The sequence below is a fragment of the Sorex fumeus genome, unplaced genomic scaffold (genome assembly GCF_029834395.1).
Source record: "Sorex fumeus unplaced genomic scaffold, SorFum_2.1 ptg000042l, whole genome shotgun sequence".
Classification (NCBI taxonomy): Eukaryota; Metazoa; Chordata; class Mammalia; order Eulipotyphla; family Soricidae; genus Sorex; species Sorex fumeus.
The window spans coordinates 5,180,802-5,199,573 of NW_026606099.1; the positions used below are offsets into that span (position 1 = coordinate 5,180,802).

The window sequence follows — 18,772 nt, forward strand, 5'->3', positions numbered from 1 at the left end:
CTACCTGAGTTCAATGCCTCTGGTAGTTGCTACTTCCAGACGTAGTTGACAGCTATGCTAACTCCGTTTGGCATCAGACCAGAGCGTAGAGTCAGTGTCACTTGGGAGCCATGTTTCTTTCTTGGTTGGTTATAGGATAGAAGACAAGCAAAGGGTTCTGACCGATTTGCAAGACTAAGATGACAGTATTCCTGACAAGGCACTGGGGGAATTCTATGGATAACTGCGTTCACTTTGAGGCCAGATGACACCTGCCGTACCTGAGAGGAGGTCAAATCAGGAGCTTTCCAGTACATACAACTTAAAATCGGGGGCTGGAGAGATCATCCAGCGCTTGCCTTGCATGCTGGTGACCCAGATTCAATCCTCTGCATCCCAGGAGTAATTCCTGAGTGCAGAGCCAGGAGTAAACTGAGCGTCGCCAGGTGTGCCCTCCCGCCAACAAAAGAAAAAAACATAAAATCTGTTTCTGTTTTGTTTTGCTTTTTGTTTTGGGCCACTCCTGGCAATTCTCAGGGCTTACTCCCCTTCCCGCCCTCCTCCCCGCGCCCCCCCCTCCCGCGTGAACTCAGGGTACCATGTGGGTTGCCAAGAATCAAACACTCAGTGGCCACATGCAGGGCTTGTGCCCTAACCACTGTACTCTCTCTCTAGCCCTGCACCGTGTCCTTATCGAGGGTTCAGTAACAATCATATTTAGACCCAAGTGTAAGTTTTTGATAACAAGATTTGTCTGGCATGCCAGAAAGATAATCCAGCGGGCAAGGCATTTGTGACGAATCTGGGTTTAATCCCCAGCACTGCACATACGTCCCCTGAGCACAGGGCCAGGCGAGCCAGGCTGCATGCAAGGCAAGGGCCCTATCACTGTACTGTCCGGCTCCCGCCGCTTGCCTTTCACTTTTTTTTTTTTAATTATTATGATTCTTTTATAATTACATCGCCGGGTGTAACCCAAAAAGGAAAAAAATTGTTCAGAATTCTGTCCATATCCAAACCTCAAGTGTGTCACCATGTGACCCTTTAGGACAGCATGCAGGTTTTGATGTGTTCATTCCTCCCAGAGATGAGAGAAGTTTTGTTACTTTCAGAAATATTTTACTATTTTTCTAACCATACATAGATTGAGCGGTGGGGAGGTGGAAAATAGGATCGGATTCGACTATTCAGTGTTTAACTTGGTGGGTGCACGGAAACAATGGGAAAGGGGGAGATATGACAGCAAGGACCTCAGTCCCCAGCCCGAGTTTTCTTTTGGGGCTGTGAACCCCATTTCTATGACTATGTGGTGAGTGGTCTCTTGGCCTGTTGCCTTCTCCTCCATTGAGGACTGGGAGGATTGCCCGCTCGCATCCATCCTCCTGAAGACATGCGCGATCCGCCCTTCAGGCTCCTCTTGGAGGATGCGCGAGGCTTGGAGCTGGGGGTAGAGAGAATGGGGTGTGTTGGTTGGGTGTCCTTGGGAAGGGCAGTCCCTTCCTGGCCCCTCCCAGCATCCATGGGCTTTCAAGGAGGTGTTGAGTGGAGGTGGCCCAGAATGTCCCATGGGAAAGTGGGGGTTGAGAGAAATCGGAAGGAGGGAAACCAACAGTCAAGGATGGTTTGTCCCAGGGGACGCTGAGGGCAGCAGTCAGGCTCACCGAGTATGTGCTCAGCACGGGGAACGGCTGATTCGGAAGGTCAGCATCGTCGGCTGTCATTCCCAGCAGTGCCATCCAGTCTTTGCTCTTCACCTCCTCCTCCGCTTTTGCTTTCTCCTCCTCCTCCTTCACTTTCACCTCCTCCTTCACCTCCTCCTCTTTGACCTCCTGCTCCTCCTTCACCTCGTTCACCTCCTCTTCCTCTTTCACTTCTGCCTCCTTTCCATCCTCCTCCTCTTTCTCCTTCACCTCGTCCTCCTTTGCGTCCTCCACCTCCGGCTCTTCTTTCACCTCCTCCTCATCGTCCTCCTGCTGCTCTTCCTCCTCCACCTCCTCCTGCTTTCTCACCGCCTGCTCCTCCACCTCCTCCTGCTTTCTCACCGCCTCCTCCACCGCCTCCTCCTGCTCCACCTCCTCCTGCTTTCTCAGCTCCTCCTCCTCCACCTCCTCCTGCTTTCTCACCTCCTCTTCCACCGCCTCCTCCTCCTCCTCCACCTCCACCTCCTCCTGCTTTCTCAGCTCCTCCTCCTCCACCTCCTCCTGCTTTCTCACCTCCTCTTCCACCGCCTCCTCCTCCTCCTCCACCTCCACCTCCTCCTGCTTTCTCACCTCCTCTTGCACCGCCTCCTCCTCATCCTCCACCTCCTCCTGCTTTCTCACCTCCTCTTCCACCGCCTCCTCCTCATCCTCCACCTCCTCCTGCTTTCTCACCTCCTCTTCCACCGCCTCCTCCTCATCCTCCACCTCCACCTCCTCCTGCTTTCTCACCTCCTCTTCCACCGCCTCCTCCTCATCCTCCACCACCTCCTGCTTTCTCACCTCCTCTTCCACCGCCTCCTCCTCCTCCTCCACCTCCACCTCCTCCTGCTTTCTCACCTCCTCTTGCACCGCCTCCTCCTCATCCTCCACCACCTCCTGCTTTCTCACCTCCTCTTCCACCGCCTCCTCCTCATCCTCCACCTCCTCCTGCTTTCTCACCTCCTCTTCCACCGCCTCCTCCTCATCCTCCACCTCCACCTCCTCCTGCTTTCTCACCTCCTCTTCCACCGCCTCCTCCTCATCCTCCACCACCTCCTGCTTTCTCACCTCCTCTTCCACCGCCTCCTCCTCCTCCTCCACCTCCACCTCCTCCTGCTTTCTCACCTCCTCTTCCACCGCCTCCTCCTCATCCTCCACCTCCACCTCCTCCTGCTTTCTCACCTCCTCTTGCACCGCCTCCTCCTCATCCTCCACCACCTCCTGCTTTCTCACCTCCTCTTCCACCGCCTCCTCCTCCTCCTCCACCTCCACCTCCTCCTGCTTTCTCACCTCCTCTCCCACCGCCTCCTCCTCCTCCTCCACCTCCACCTCCTCCTGCTTTCTCACCTCCTCTTCCACCGCCTCCTCCTCCTCCTCCTCCTCCTGCTTTCTCACCTCCTCTTCCACCGCCTCCTCCTCATCCTCCACCTCCTCTTGCTTTCTCACCTCCTCTTCCACCGCCTCCTCCTCATCCTCCACCACCTCCTGCTTTCTCACCTCCTCTTCCACCGCCTCCTCCTCATCCTCCACCTCTTCCTGCTTTCTCACCTCCTCTTCCACCGCCTCCTCCTCCTCCTCCTCCTGCTTTCTCACCACCTCTTCCACCTCCTCCTCCTCCACCTCCTCCTGCTTTCTCACCTCCTCTTCCACCGCCTCCTCCTCATCCTCCACCTCCTCTTGCTTTCTCACCTCCTCTTCCACCGCCTCCTCCTCCACCTCCTCCTGCTTTCTCACCTCCTCTTCCACTGCCTTCTCCTCCTCCTCCACCTCCTCCTGCTTTCCCACCTCCTCCTCCATCGCCACCTCCTCCTCCTCCTCCTCCTCCTCCTCCTCCACCTCCTCAGCCTTCTCCTCCACCATGTCCTCAGCCTCTTTCAACTCCTCCTTCATTTCCTCCTCCTCCTCCTCCTCATCCTTTTCCTCATTCTCCTGCCCCTCCTGCTCCTCCTCTTCCTCCTTTTTCTCCTCAGTGTCCTCCTCCTCCTCCTCCTCCTCCTCCTCCTCCTCCTCCTCCTCGTCCTTTTTTTCCATCTCTTGCTCCTGCTCAACTTCATTTCCTGTGGGAGGATTCCCAGGGTCACAGACAGCCCAAGCCAGGGGAGCCCCCCTGGGCAGATCTGGCTGGCTTCTGCCTCCCTGTGCAGCCCTCCCCTCCCCCGCCCCCTCCTCCCCCAAGGCTTGCTTCTTTCTCCTGGGTCCCTGTCACTTACTCTTGGCGTAGGTCTTCAGGATTTTGATCTGAGCTCGGAGATGGAGAATTTCTTCTTTGTTAATTTTCTGCACTTTCTAAAGGGGAGGGAAGAAGGTGGTGAGTGAGTGAGCCAGGAAGCCTGCTTCAGGTCTGCCTGCTCAACGGTACCGGGCCCCTCTCTCACTTCGTATCTTTCCACTTCCCGCTCATGTGTTTTGTGCTGCCGTTCCATCAGTTCCACGAGGCGCCGCTCTTTCTGGACGGCGAACTGTTGGAACACAGCTATTTGGTGAAGAAGGTCAGCTGTGGACTGCAGCAGCAATCGGACATAGGAGTCTTCCAGAAGCATCTGACTCCTGACCTCCTGGTTCTGCTTTCTCACCTGCGGGCATGAAGCCAGGAGTAAGGACGGGCAGCAGGGGCAGCCTGAGTGTTAAGCACAGGGCACTGTCACACACAGACTCCCAGGCCCAAGGAAACGGCATTGGAGACGGTCTGTTCCCCGCAGAGGTCCTCCTGGTTCTGACTCCCAGGACGAAAGCGATGCCACCCCCCACGCACACACACCACCACGACCACCACTCGGGCCCTTGCCTCCTTGCCTGCCTCCCACCCCCCAGGAACCCTGGCTTTAAGCTCCTGATTCTTGGTGGTGTGTGGTGAAGCTTCGGCTTCAGCCCAGGGCCCAACCCCTGCTTTGTGCCCTTCGCCCCCCTCCCAATCTTTTGGACTCCATCGTGCTACCTACTTGAGCCTTGTGTGTGATTTCCAGGCCGGGCCCTAATTGACAGAGAGACTTTCGCCCCCCCCCCCCCCTTCCCCCTTTCCCTCGTGCGAACTGCCTTGGTTCTCTCTTGTGCTGGCCCTGGGCAACAACTCCCCCTTTCAGGCGGGAGCCTCACCCCAGCTGGAGCAGGGCCTACCTTGATGGATAATTCGGCACAGGTCTCCTGGAGAAGTTCTATTTTTTCTGCCACCTGGTCTTGCACATCGTCTCCCCTCTGGAAGACCCGAGTGGGTAGGTCAGGCAGCGCCCCCCCAGCCCCTTCCCTGAAGGCCTCCTGCCCACCTCTACTCCCATCAGCCAGGTAGGGCTCTGGGCCGTCTTTCCTGGTCCCTGCTTCCTGACGGAAGGGGAAGAGGGAAACCACAATTCAGAACATCCCAGTCCATCAAGCAGTGGAGAAAACATGAAGAACGGGCCGAGGGGGGAACAGGAGAGACAGCCCCACAGTGGGAACGCAGCCAGCAGCTCGTGCAGATCTGGCAGAGGGCACGGCACCTGCCCTGCCACTTTTCCCATGGGACCGTCTTCTGCCCTGCAGCAGGAAAGGTCACACTTCACCCCGGTCCTTCATCTCAAGGGAGCCAAGAGAGCAGAGCGGACAAGGGCCAGGGAAAAGGGAGTCGAAGCGAGACCAGGTGTCCAGGGGTGGCAGGTCCCCTGGGAATGGTGTAGGAGAGAACAAAGGGGCCATTGCAACGAGGCGCATGAGCAGCACCACACGTCCTTGCCTGCAGGGTGACCCTGCTCCATGGCTAGGCTCGGAATGTTGCAGGTGAGAACAAAGGGGCCATTCCAAAGAGGGCCTTTGGCCAGTACCAGTACCACACATGCCCCTGCCTGCAGGATGACCCTGTCCCATTGCAAGGCGTTTTTTTTTTTCCGGCCATGAATCCCTTGAATCAGGCCCATGAGAAAGGGGGGGAACCCAGTAGGGCTCCGTCCATCCACCAAACCTCCTCCATTCTAAGACCTGGAACCAGACTTCTGCTAAAGGGGCTCGCATCCACAAAGGGGGCTGCAGCTAAATGACCATGGCTTGTGGCAGAGCAAAGCAATAAGGACCCTTGTTTCCTGAGGCCACCCAGCACGCTCATACCTGAGGGACGCTCCTTACTGCCCCCCCTCCCCGCCCCCCGCCGTGTCCTAACTCAATCTCAAAGGCCAAACTGCCCATTCAAGTGAAACACTGGAGCCCAGGGCTGAGGCAGTGCGCCCCATGTCAGGCCAAGCAGAGCCCGAGCGTGTGGAGAAGAGCAGAACCGGAGTTTGTGTGGGTGCCCCCCTCCTTCCACATTCCTAAACGTCCCCGCAGCACCCCTTGAGCACCTATCTACTTGGGATGTCCTGCAGGGCAGGACTCACCCCAGTCAGCAGTTGGAAGTGTCGGGAGGTGGCGGTGTTCTGGCCACTGTCTCCGCAGTTGTTCTTTTTCCTTTGCTTTCTGTTTCCTGGGATGAGATCGTTGTCTTTCTCGAACTGGTCGAGCTGCAGAAAAGCAATGTAACACCTGCTCGAGCCTGCTTGTTCCCATCCCACTGACACAAGTTCTCTTGCACTCGGGAGACCATGGGAGGAACCCAGTGGGCAGGAGGATGGTGTTTGTCCCCAGGAGGGGAGCCCTCGAGGTTACTGGGCCGGAGTCCCCAGGAGTTCCAGGAGGGCAGCAGCTGCTGGGTGAGACTGGCTGAAGACTTGGGTGGTTCTGGAAAGGGCCCAAGGGTTCATTATCAGTGGCCACACACTGACCATTGCTGGTTCCTCCTAGGGCCTGGGGCGAGACCCGGGAACCAGGTCCCAGCCCTTTTTTCTTACCCTTTGCCTTGCTCTAGTCATTTGTGCCTTGAGCTCTTCATTGGCACGGAATACCACGGGGGGTAGGGGTCGGGGCCTCATCTCTTTCCTGCGGTTGTCCACATGAGGATTTGTTGTCCTCAAGGACGGCGTTGCCGAGAGAGGGTGCCCCAAGAGGCTGAGGCCGCGCATTTATAGGGGGGGCTCATGGGTGTGGCCCAGGTTCTGCGACCCCATTGGCCAGTGAGAATTCCAAACCCCGCTGGGGCCCCTGGTTCCCTGTCCTACCGCCCTGTGCGGAGCAGGGACATCACAATGGAGGCTGCACCCGCTGCGGCTCTTGGGCCTGGCCCTTGGGCCTGGCCCTTGGGCCTGGGGGAAGCTCCCCATCCCCACCCCAGGAGCCCCAGCACGCCCCCTTCCCCAACAGGGCTCTCTGAATGGCAAGACAAAGAGTGGGGAAGGAGCGTCCTCCGAGAGAAAGTGCAGGATTCCATGCCCTGACCCGGATTCCCGCCTTGCCAGAGTTCAGGCCACCACCTTCTCAGTCCCAGAAATCATGTCAGAGAGGCCTGACCTGAAGCCCGGGACTACATTTCTCCCCTCTCAATATGGGTTTCCAACCTTTTCACTCGAGCCTCTGCTGAAGAGTTAAACCATGAGCAGGAACACTGACTGCTAGGAGCTTCGCAGGCTTCTGAGTCTGAAAGAGCAGCCCCTCTGTGGGCAGCAAGGGTTGTTCTCGTTGCATGATGGTTTTCAAGAGAAGAATCATGTGGATAGTCAAACTGTCAGGGTCTGTGATCTAAGGAAGCAGCGCAGCACAGATGTGGAAGTTCCACAGAGCTTCGTTTCCTGCCAAGCAGGGAGTCCAGACACTGATCGATCAAGTGGCCAGGGTCTTCTCCCCAGAGAGAGAACCAGACCTACATGTCTGAGCCCCTTTTAGACCCCGAACCTGAAGTGTGCACCGACCTGTTCCCTGTTTGCTGGGCCTCGGGGCAGTCGGGGACTTTGTGGCTCGGGATCGGCTGCCTTGGCTGGGTCTGTGAGTTCCGCGATTTCCTTCTCTCCCCTGCTGGTCCCCTCACTGCTGAACTCGGTCGTCATTCCAGCTAGGTGGGCTCAGGTGGGCCCTCTCACAGACACGGGGCCAGCATAGCTGCAAGGCCGCGAGGACAAGCTTTGCCTGCTGAGGGCCTGGGTTGGTTTGATCCCTAGACCACCTGGTACCCTGAGCATCCCAGAAGCAACCCCTGAGCACCCCGCGTGGAGAAGCACCTGAGCACCGTTGGGTGGGAACCTTAAGCAAAACACATCCCAGAAAAGAGGACTGTTTCAGCCCTAAGATACAGCAAGACGTAGGAAATGGGTGACCGTACATTGTGTGCCTGTAGGTAGGCTTAAGAACTGTTGTAGCCACTCACCGGCTCTCCAGCTCCAGTGGCCCCTAAGAAAAATCCCACATCCCCTGGGAGTCCTGGCCTCCACCCCCACAGCCAGGGAACAGTGACATCACATGGAGGCTGCACCCACTCTAGCTGGGCCTGAGGGAAGCTCCCCACCCCCACCCCAGGCTCCCCAGCACTCCTCTCTCCCGACGTGGGGGCGCTGAACGCCTGTGGAAGAGTGGCCAAGGCGTGTTCTCGGACACAGAGAAAGCGTATTCTTCTGTGCCCTGACCCTTCCCTCTGTGCCCTAGTTCAGTACTGGACCGGAGCTGCTACTGGAAGTGGTTCCTCTCCTCACACATGTTGCGGGCAAAGTGGGGAGGCAGGTGAAGCCTTGATTCTATGTCAACTTTGCCCTGTTTGTTCGCTAGTTTGGAATGAACTGAAGTGAGTGAACCTAGAACTGATGGTATTTTTTGCAGCCTATGAACCCCACACGAGGGCTTGGCTCATCAAAATGCATGTGAAAACTCTTGATCATTCATTTCTGGTTTTGTTTGGATGTATGCGGGAATTTAGTGACTTTGTACATTGCTTAGGGTAATCCTGACATCTTTGGAGGGGAAGATTCCACACCTGCTGGTCCTTGGGGATGATGTGGTACAGGGGGTGGGGGGGGGCGGGGGGTAACACCCAGGGTTCCCACATGCAGAGCATGTGGCCCAAAAACTGATGGTTTCCCTTGGAGGCATCTCCCGGGCCACTACTGATATTTTAACAATACTGTCTTCCAAGTCAGGAACATGTTCGTCCACCTACTGAGATCTTTAATTTCTTTCAGCAGTGTTTTGTAGTTTTCATTGAACAAGTTATTTTTTAACCTTCTTGGTTAAATTCCTCGCTAAAGGAGATGCAGCAGTAGTATAGCAGGTAGGGAGGTCGGGTGGCTTCCTTGCATGTGGCCAGCCCAGGTTCAATCCCCGGCATCCCAGCTGGTCCTCCGAGTACCATCAGGAATAATTCCTGAGTGCACAGCTCAGGTACTCCCTGAGCATCGTTGGGTGTGATCCCAAAACAAAACAATAATTCCTTGCTGAATAATCTTTTTTTTTTAGGTAGAAGTACTGCTATTTATTCGAATAGCCACTGATTAGCTGATTGAATTGTGCATGAACTCCAGCTTACTTTTTTTTTTCATTTTTTATAATTTTATTTATTGAATCGCCGTGAGAGCAGTTACAAAGCTTTCGGGTCTAAGTCTCGGTCACACAATGAAACACCCGTACCTTCACCAGTGCCCATTCTCCACCACCAAAAACCCCAGTATAGCCCCATCCCACACCCTCCCCCAACCTGTGGGGCAGATGATTTCCACATTTCTCACACTCTACTTTGATCACATTCAATATTTCGACACCAGACCCACCATTATTATTGAGATTTTACCCCAACACTCAGATCTGCTGAAAAGGTAACAGTAGACAATTTGTTTTCTATTGCTGGTTAAGAAGAACATATTATGTCACATGGCTGCAGTGGGGCCACGTGATTTTGAAATTCCGAAATTTTAACACTTAAGTCTGGAGGGATTTCTGCCAAAACCTGCTGGGCTCCGAGATTTGCTCCTGAGTGTCTGGGATCATGGCCTTTAAGTAGCTTGATCAGGAGCCAGAAAGGCCATTTGTGGGCAATGACTTGGGGTCTCGTTGGGGTGGGGAGGACAGGCCCGGCTCCACCCCCATCCCGTGAAGCCCAAAATGTCTCGTCATTGCGGGCCCAGACCTGACTATCCAATGGCCTCTGGAGGATGACGGCCACCGCGCCGCCAGGGGGAAGCAGGCGGAGGGACAGCACCCTTTCCCCCCTGGGGTGGCCCAGCGACAGTAACCTACTGCGCGGTGCGGACGTCTTTCTGCTAAAAGCCGCTGGGATTCAAGATTTGTTTCTAAGTCTCTGGGATCATGGCCATTGAGCGGCTTGGTCAGGAGCCAGAGAGGCCGTTCGTGGGCAATGACTTGGGGTCTCGTTGGGGTGGGGAGGACAGGACCGGCTCCAACCCCATCCCGTGAGGCCCAACAAGTTTCGTCACTATGGACCCAAGCCTGACTGTCCCAAGGCCTCTGGAGGATGACGGCCACTGAGCCGCCAGGGGGAAGCAGGCGGAGAGACAGCACCCTTTCCCCACTGGGGTGGCCCTGTGACGGTAACCTACTGCGGGGTCTGGACGCATTTCTGCCAAAAGCCGCTGGGTTTGGAGATTTGTTTCTGAGTCTCTGGGATCATGGCCGTTAAGCATCTTGATCAGGAGCCAGAGAGGCCGTTCGTAGGCGATGACTTGGGGTCTCGTTGGGGTGGGGAGGACAGCCCCGGCTCCACCCCCATCCCGTGAGGCCCAACAAGTTTCGTCAGTGCGGGCCCAAGCCTGACTGTCCAGTCCCACGACCTCTGGAGGATGACGGCCACTGAGCTGGCGCCAAGGGGGAGCAGGCGGAGTGACAACAGCCTTTCCTCCCTGGAGTGGCCCGGCGACAGTAACGTACTGTGGGATCCGGATGCATTTCTGCCAAAAGCCGCTGGGTTTCGGGATTTGTTTCTGAGTCTCTGGGATCATGGCCGTTAAGAAGCTGGATCAGGGACCAGAGAGGCCGTTCCTGGGCGATGACTTGGGGTTTCGTTGGGGTGGGGAGGACAGTACCGGCTCCACCCCCATCCCGTGAGGCCCTGCGTGTATCGTCACTGGGGGCCCAAACCTGACCTTCCAGTGGTCTCTGGAGGATGGCGGCCACTGGGCAGCTGTTGGGAACAGGCCAAGGCACGAAACCTATTCCCACTTGGTTTGGCCCAGCACCGGTAACCTACTGCAGGGACCAGACGCATTTCTGCCCAAAGCCGCTGCGTTTCGAGATTTGTTTCTTTGTCTCTGGGATCATGGCCGATAAGCAGTTCAATCAGGAACCAGAGAGGCTGGGCCGGAGTTGGTTTGTGGGTGTGTTTCCCACATACCTACCTTTTGGCTGTTTACTTCCTTGGTAAAATTTGCCCCAAGTTTTTGGGGTCTGGCCAAAGGCACAACAGCAATTGTTGGGTATCTGGAAGTCTGAAGACGCCATCAGGCTGCTGATGCACTCGCCTCCCAGGTACAGATTGACCTGCGGGCGGCACCATACCCCCAGATTATTCAATTCTTAAGCATTGTTTTCACCACGTGGCAGGACTGCGCCACGGATGCTGCATTTTGGCCACATAGAGGATCATTACACTAGTCTGAGGATATTTTGACTTTTTCCTAGTGAAATGAATGAAAATAATAATAATAATAACTATGTTGAGGACTGATATAAGACATTTATTAATTACAAAGCAAATTTAGGTTGTTTTGTTTTGTGTAGAGTTTATTTTTTCTTGGAAGATTTAATTTTCCCTATGTTGATTTTTTTAGATATTGTTTGTAAATATAATATCATTGTTGATGGATTTGAGATCTATTGTTGGGAATTTTGAAAAAATTTGTTCTGATTTTCTTTTTGTTTTATTTAAATCAGTCATATCGGATCACGGTGAGATACAGTTACAAACTTGCATGATAACGTTTCAGTCATACTATTTCCAAGCACCCATTCCTCCTTCAGTGCACATTTTCCACCATCATTGTTCCCAGTGTCCCTCCCTCCACCCCCACCCCATCCCACTCCCTGTCTCTGTGGCAGGTACAATCCTTCTTACACACACACACACACACAGAGACACTTTCTCTCTCTCTCTCTCTCTCTCTCTCTCTCTCTCTCTCTCTCTCTCTCTGCCTGTGCACATTATGATTTGCAATGCAGTTACTTAGAGGACATCATGTTTGTTCCTCAGTCTACTTTCTTCTGCGCACATCTCCCACCCTGGTCATCCCTCCAGTCATCATTTACTTAGTAGTTCTGTGCAGGAGAAACTGATGCCAAGACAACCTGCAGCTCACCTTAAGTCTCAGCTCGGCCTCAGTTTCTGTTTCCTGGGAACAGGACTCGCAGTTGCTGGTAGACTCCCAGTTAAGTAATGCACCTACAGAAGGAACTGGGCAGTTGGGTCTGGCCAGTCACGAGGGGTCACTGTACCCTCCTTAGAAACTCTTACCTAGTTGGGACCACCATCGGAATAGGGCCGAGGCTAAAATTAACTCAGTCTATAGACTGCTCTTAACTCGGAATCCTATAGAAAGTGCTTGTGATTTGGAGTCGAGGTCCTTGTCAAGACTCCACTGTGTTGGATGAGACTTGGATCCTAGCTCGGTGTACTGCTGGCTTGGGCTAGTCATCAAGTTTCTTTGCTTTCGTATTATCGTGTGTGCAACAGGGTCTCTCCCAAATTGGGGATCTGAAACTCGGGCAGAACAGTTTCTTCTCCATCCCAACTGCCTTTTCCCCAGCAGGGGGGAGCAGCTTCCCAACCATGGAGTGATCCGCCTGGCCCTTATCTCTACTTTCCTTAGGTGTGAGCGTCGTATCACGTTACTGTATATTTCACAAATGGGTGCAGTCATTCTTTGTCTGCTCCTCTCTTTCTGACTCATTGACCTTAGCATGGCTCTCCGTGTCCATCCACTTAGACGCGAATTTCATGGTTTCATCTCTTCTCACAGCTGCCTAGTATTCCGTGGTGTGGATGTTCCAGAGTTTCTTTAACCCGTCACGTGTTCTTGGGCACTCGGGTTTTTTCCAGATTCTGGCTATTGTTCTTGTGTGACTTTCAGAAGGAGGATTGTTCTAGGCAGGATCAACGGACGTACATGGATCTTGGCAGACTCTTTCGGGATCTTGCCCAGATACCTCCAGCTTGACCATTTGAGTGCCAGTTCAGTGTCCAGTGATGAGCAGCCACCTCCCTGTCACCTGAATCATCCTTTGGGTTCCATCGTCTGGGATCTGCCCTGCCCGCACTTGGCAGGCTTCAGGAGACGGGAGGGAACTGGAGTAGTAACACCCCTGGCTTGTGCCTCCGGGGAGGCCGGTGCACGTGGCCCGTTGTGCCCTGGTTCCCAGCCTTGGGTCAGGGGCTCACGGTGGCAGCTGTATCCGCAACCTTCCCTGCTCTAGCTCCCTTCCCAGCATCCCCTGAGACTTTTGTCCTTTAGCAAAGAAACGAGTCACACTCAACGCCTCTTCGCAGAGCGTTTGAGAAGGGGACCTTGTGGGGCCTGGAGATAGAATCCGGGCAGGTACTCCAGCCCGTTGAGTCGTCATCTCCTGGCCCCTAATGTAGCTTCGTGCACAAGGCAAAATTGCTAACCCAGTGCTTAGAATGAATGACAGATTTGACTTGATCATCCGAAGTTCAGTGTTGTATCGAGTTGCATCAAGAAACTATGAGGAGCCAACAGGTTGTTATTGACGACCTCGAATGATCATTGAAAGAGCTGCCACTTAGCCCCTGAATGCCAGCTTATTGTGCGAGGATAGCTCTCACACGTGTGAGGCTCTGGGATCAACCCCCCATCCTGGAGTGGAGTCGGGGTCGGGAAACTGCCAGTGAACCTTTGTGGCATGAGTCTCAGTGACAGAACTGCACGGTACACGAATCTTCACTCCTTTGCACTTTCTGTCCTCAATTTGAAGGAAATGTTTCTCCTTTCAGTTGCATGACTCGACGTGTGGTGGGAAATGCCTCTGCACGTGATCTGAGAGCCGACATTTGGGTTCAGAACAGAGTTTCAGGAGGCCGAGCAAATGCCATCCCGATGCACAAGTGCTCATTTCCCTAAATCGCTTCGTTTTCTCCCACTTCCTTCTCCTGATCTGGGCTCCCAACTCAGGGTGTCTTATCTTCAACAATCCCAGCTGCATTTTGAGACGATGCCTGAAAAGGGGTCAGCCAGACCCACAATCAGGAATGCACTGAAAAATAAAGGGAACTACCCCCCTCTCCACTTGCCACACCCACACCCCTCCTCTCTGTCTCAGAAGAGATTTGGCCCCAGGTGACACTTCAGTGAGAACAAAACCGGTTCTCTGCCTTGTCTTCCTGTGGGATTCTCTCCCTGGATTTCCAGAAATTCTGCTGCAGAAGGGCTATTGGAGATGTTCTGACTCACAACCATGAACAAAACTTCTTACACCTCAACCTTTGGACAAAATACTACCTAGAAGAACTTGCACTCACCTTCACCTCACCTGGCACACTCTAGGAAAGGAAGAATGAAATTCCCATCCAGACCAATAGACAGAATTGGAAGGTAGGACTCTAGGAGGTTGTGATTATAGCTCCAGTGAAAAGTCAAACCAAGGAGCACCGTTGGTCAATCACTTTCCTAGACCGATCTGCCTTGCAGTGAATGCAGCATCGTTACCAATAAGCAAGTAGTGGGTCAGCAAAGAACATGCCTTCCATGCAGCTAAGTAAGGTTTGATTCCTTACACTGGTATCGTCCCTTGAACACGACTAACACAGAGGGTTTCTAGTGCAGTTCATGAAAAGTCTTTTGTTGTTGTTGTTGTTGTTTTTGGTCATCGTTCTTGGCCATGCCCTGTGGCGGGGGCCCCGCCAGACCACTCCTCCGGCCTGCGGAGGTGGCCCTAGGGTCCATAGGTGCAAGGAGAGACCAACCGAATGAACACAAGACACAAGAGACATAATGCAGTTTAGAAGCAGAGAGAAAAAGGGACCGGACAGAGCAGACAGGACAGCAGACAGGATAGGACAGGACAGGACTTTATTCAGGGCAGCAGGGGTATTAAATACTTTGCTGACGCAGAAAACTATGCTTACATCACAGAAGGCAATTGCATCACTAGGTCATATCGGGTATGGTTAGGAGAGTTACAAAGTCTACATGTTTCGTATGCTTGATTAGTCAGTGTCAGTTACTTCTTATTCTTGGGCTAGCTGTGACAAATGTTTTCTCTTATTTATTTATTCATTTATTTATTTATTTTTGCTTTTTTTAGGTCACACCCGGCAATGCACAGGGGTTACTCCTGGCTCTGCGCTCAGGAATTACCCGTGGCAGTGCTCAGGGGACCATATGGGAGGCTGGGAATTGAACCCGGGTCGGCCGCGTGCAAGGCAAACGCCCTACCCGCTGTGCTAGTGCTCCAGCCCCCGAATGTTTTCTTTTAGAGAACCGTACAGAGCTCAGGATATGCCTAGGCTGCGGTCAGAGCAGACGCAGTGCCAGATTTGCGCAAGTCAGGACCCGCTTGTTCAACAGGGTCACGGAGGCCAAGACAACCATACATAGCACAGGCACCTAGGCCCTTGGTCAGTTCAAGGGCCAGCTTCCCACACCCTGTGGTACTCCTGGGCTCCTCTCTCTGTGATGCTCAAGGTCGCTCTATAGTGCTCAGGGGACCATGACTAAGTTCAGGGCTCCTGCGAGTAAAACCGGGATTCTGGCTTTTTTCGTCCTTTTCCTGGCCCTTCCTGTGTGTATGTCTGCTTCTGGGGATCCAACCTAGGCCTTCATTCTAGGAATTATGGGCTCTAACACTGAGCCACATTCCCCATTTTGCTGAAAAGTCTTGCTCAAGTTCCCTGTTGGTGCTGCTTGAGAACACTCCCCCACCGAGACCCCATTTAGTAGACCAGATGTCAGAGCTATCAGACGGGGCTCCTGAAACCGCTGAAGGGTGTGTTCGGATGGAAACTGCTAGAAAAGCAGGTGCCATGGGGCCAGGTTAATCTTGCAATTGATTGGTCACATTAGTGCTCAGTGTTCATGCACAGGGCTGGGTGTTGATGGGAATCATGTGGTCATGAGGATGGTGAGAGGAGTCTGCCTCGGAACGCCCGCCAAAAGAAGTCATCCCCTCAGATTCTTAAGGAACTGTTTGAATTTAGGGGTAGGAATGGGCCACATCTGGTGGTGCTCAGGGGTTACTCCTGGCTCTGTGCTCATGAATTACTCTCTTGACTCGTGTTTTCTCCTTTCTTTTTTGCTCTCTGCTTTTTGGATCACACCCGGCAATGCACAGGGCTTACTCCTGGCCCTGCTCTCAGGAATCACCCCAGGCGGTGGTGCTCAGGGTTCCATATGGGATGCTGGGAATCGAACCCGGGTTGACCATGTGCAAGGCAAATGCCCTACCCACTGTGCTGTTGCTCCAGCCCCTCACGAATTAACGATTGACGGTGATCACGATCTATATGCAGTGTCAGGAATCAAATCTTGGTGAGTTGCACTCAAGGCCAGCAACTTAACCTCTCTTCTAGCCCCACCCACAACTTGACTATTGTTAACATGGATTTCTAAGCATGGCTTAGAAATCCATGAAGCAAAATTGGAAAAAAACAAACAAACAAACACAGAAACATGTAAACATCTCAAAAAGTTCTCACCTAGGGGCTGGAGAGAGCACAGCGGGTAGGTCGGGTAGGTCGTTTGCCTTGCAGGCGACTGACCCAGATTCGATTCACAGCATGCCATATGTCCCCCAAGCAGTGAGCATCACTGGGTGTGACCCAAAAGGCAAAAAAGGGGAAAAAAGAAGTTCTCACCTAAGGAAGAAAATTTGTCACTATATACTGATGGATGGCAATTGACTAGTGGTGACGCATCTTAAATTATGTGTGTGTGTGTGTGTGTGCGTGTGTGTATTTATCAGTGTAGCATTCTCCTCCCATTGTTCATTGATTTGCTCGAGTGGGCACGAGTAAAGTCTCCATTGTGAGTCTTGTTGCATATGTATATATAAATTGTATAACATAATATATTTGGTAATTGTTAATTATTACCATCAACCAAATTACAGCACTTTGCACCAGAGTTACCAAACAAGAAAAAAAGAAATAAGGAAAGGAAAGAGTGTAAGATGGTAAACAAGGCACTTTTTGAATGGAATTGAATTGAAGTAGACGGATTTCAGTGGAAGTCTGGAAAATTTAACTGGCAAAACAGAGCAGTTGAGAGGATAGGGCATTTGGGAGAGAGGAAATCTTTGTACCGTATAGACAGGCATGTGAGTTCGAGGACTGGGTGAGTTCAGGGAGAAAGAAGGAGTGGAGGGTAGAATACAAGTAAAAAGTCCACAAGATACAATTTCGAAAAGTTTTAACAGCTTTCTCTGTACCATGAGATTTCCTTCGCTGTTGAACGCTTGTGTAGACCCAAGGAATCCTTCTCATTTAACTGCCAATAAGAGATATAAACATATTTTCAGGCCTAGGTGGCAAAAAAGTGTACACTGGTGAAGAGACAGGTGTTGGAACATTCTACGATTGAAATCCAATCATGAACAACTTTCTAACTGTGTGCCACTGAGAGATTCAATTGAAAAAATTTCAGGGGCTGGAGCGATAGCACAGCGGGTAGGGCGTTTGCCTTGCACGCAGCCAACATGACCGACACAGGTTCGATTCCCAGCACCCCACATGGTCCCCTGAGCACCACCGCCAGGAGCAAATCCGGAGTGCATGAGCCAGGAGTAACCCCTGAGCATCGCCGGGTGTGACCCAAAAAGCAAAAAAAAAAAAAAAAAAAAAAAAAAAAACCGGAAAAACACCCAAATTCAAACATCACGGAGAAAATCGTATGACTGATTTCCATATTGTATCATCGTAAATATTTTTATAATTCAAAAAAAGAGTCTTCAGGATTAGGGCCAGAGAGATCGTACAGGGGTTAAGGCACTTGCCTGGCAATTAACCAACCAGGTTCAATTTCAGGCACCACAAATGGTCCCCAAAGCAAGCCCCGCCAGGAGTGCTCCTTGAGCAAAGACCCAGAAGTCAGACTTAAGCATTGCTAGATGTGGCCCAAGTACCAAAAACAAACAAAAATAAGTTTCAGAAACATTCTTTCAACCATCTTCATTGGTCGTAGAATCAGTACTCTGAGAACGAGGTTTTAGTATTCCCATTTTACGGTTGAAGGCATGAGGTCTACTAAGGCAGGTAAACGAGCTAAGGTCACACCAAAGTGGAAGCCACCCCAAACACCTGACCTCATGTCAAGTGCCTGTGCACCTAGGAAGTCTCACAGTCTCTTCCAGAAACGCGTTCAGATGGAAAATGAGTCCAAAGCCGCGTTCTTGTTCTCACGGGCCTCGTGTTCCAAATGGGAAACATCAAAATTGGCCTACAAAATCGACTGTGACCTTGATCTCAAATAGTATCATGGATTTAGATACCACAAAATATGGTGAAATGTTCACTACTACTATTGTAGCTCACCGCTTGCCCTGGGTCCATTCAGTCCCTCGTCGGGACCCTGCCTTTGGGGTGTCGGGAACCAAGGGCAACTGAGGCTTAAGTCCAGAAAGCAGATACCCGGGAGTGAATAATATTCAGGGCCAGTGAAAGCCTACGTGACACAGCATAGTATTAACGGTCTTCCTGTATCTATACAAAAGGGACATTGCTTTAAAGTCAACGATTCAAAAGACATAAGGAGAGGAGAAAGGCAATATTAACTTACAGTACAATTTCAGTGTCCTAGAAGGATCTGACCTTACGAGTAATTCACAGATTCTGATGAGGGGGCAAAGCCGATCAACTGGTTGGGCAAGAGCGCATCGAGAAGTGGTCACAGATCAATGGAGTGGGAGTGACTCGGGAGCACCGTGATGGGTGTAACCTGATAAAGCTCAGCTCCTGTGGCAAGGGAGAAAGGACAGAGCAATGTTATCCTACACCTGCCCGGTGAGCTCTCTGTCAGGTGCTCTCGTGCTTTTCTTGACATGCATTTGAACATTCACATTTGCTTTTCGATGTGCTGGTTAGTAGTATTCTTCCAGCATATAGTGTGCTTTTCTGAATCTTTTTGCTTGTCTGAATTCCATTTGTTCCTTTTCACTGGGACCAGAGAGAGAATACCGGAGGGATGGCCCTTGCCTTGCTGGAGGCTGAACCTGCTTTGACTTCTGCCCCATAGGGGGGCACAAGTCCCCACCCCCTCCTCCACCCTCAAAAAGAGAAAATGTTATTTTAAACTATGCCCTGAGTGAGTTTTCTCTAAGGGGTTTCCTCTTGCTGAAGC

The 18,772-nt window shown here is 52.4% G+C and overlaps 1 protein-coding gene across 1 annotated transcript in view; it reads left to right on the plus strand.

Moving 5' to 3' along the window:
* Window positions 1–18,772, plus strand: part of SPATS2 (spermatogenesis associated serine rich 2) — a 221,162-nt gene that overhangs the window by 157,719 nt on the left and 44,671 nt on the right. The gene's annotated exons all lie outside the window — the stretch shown is intronic.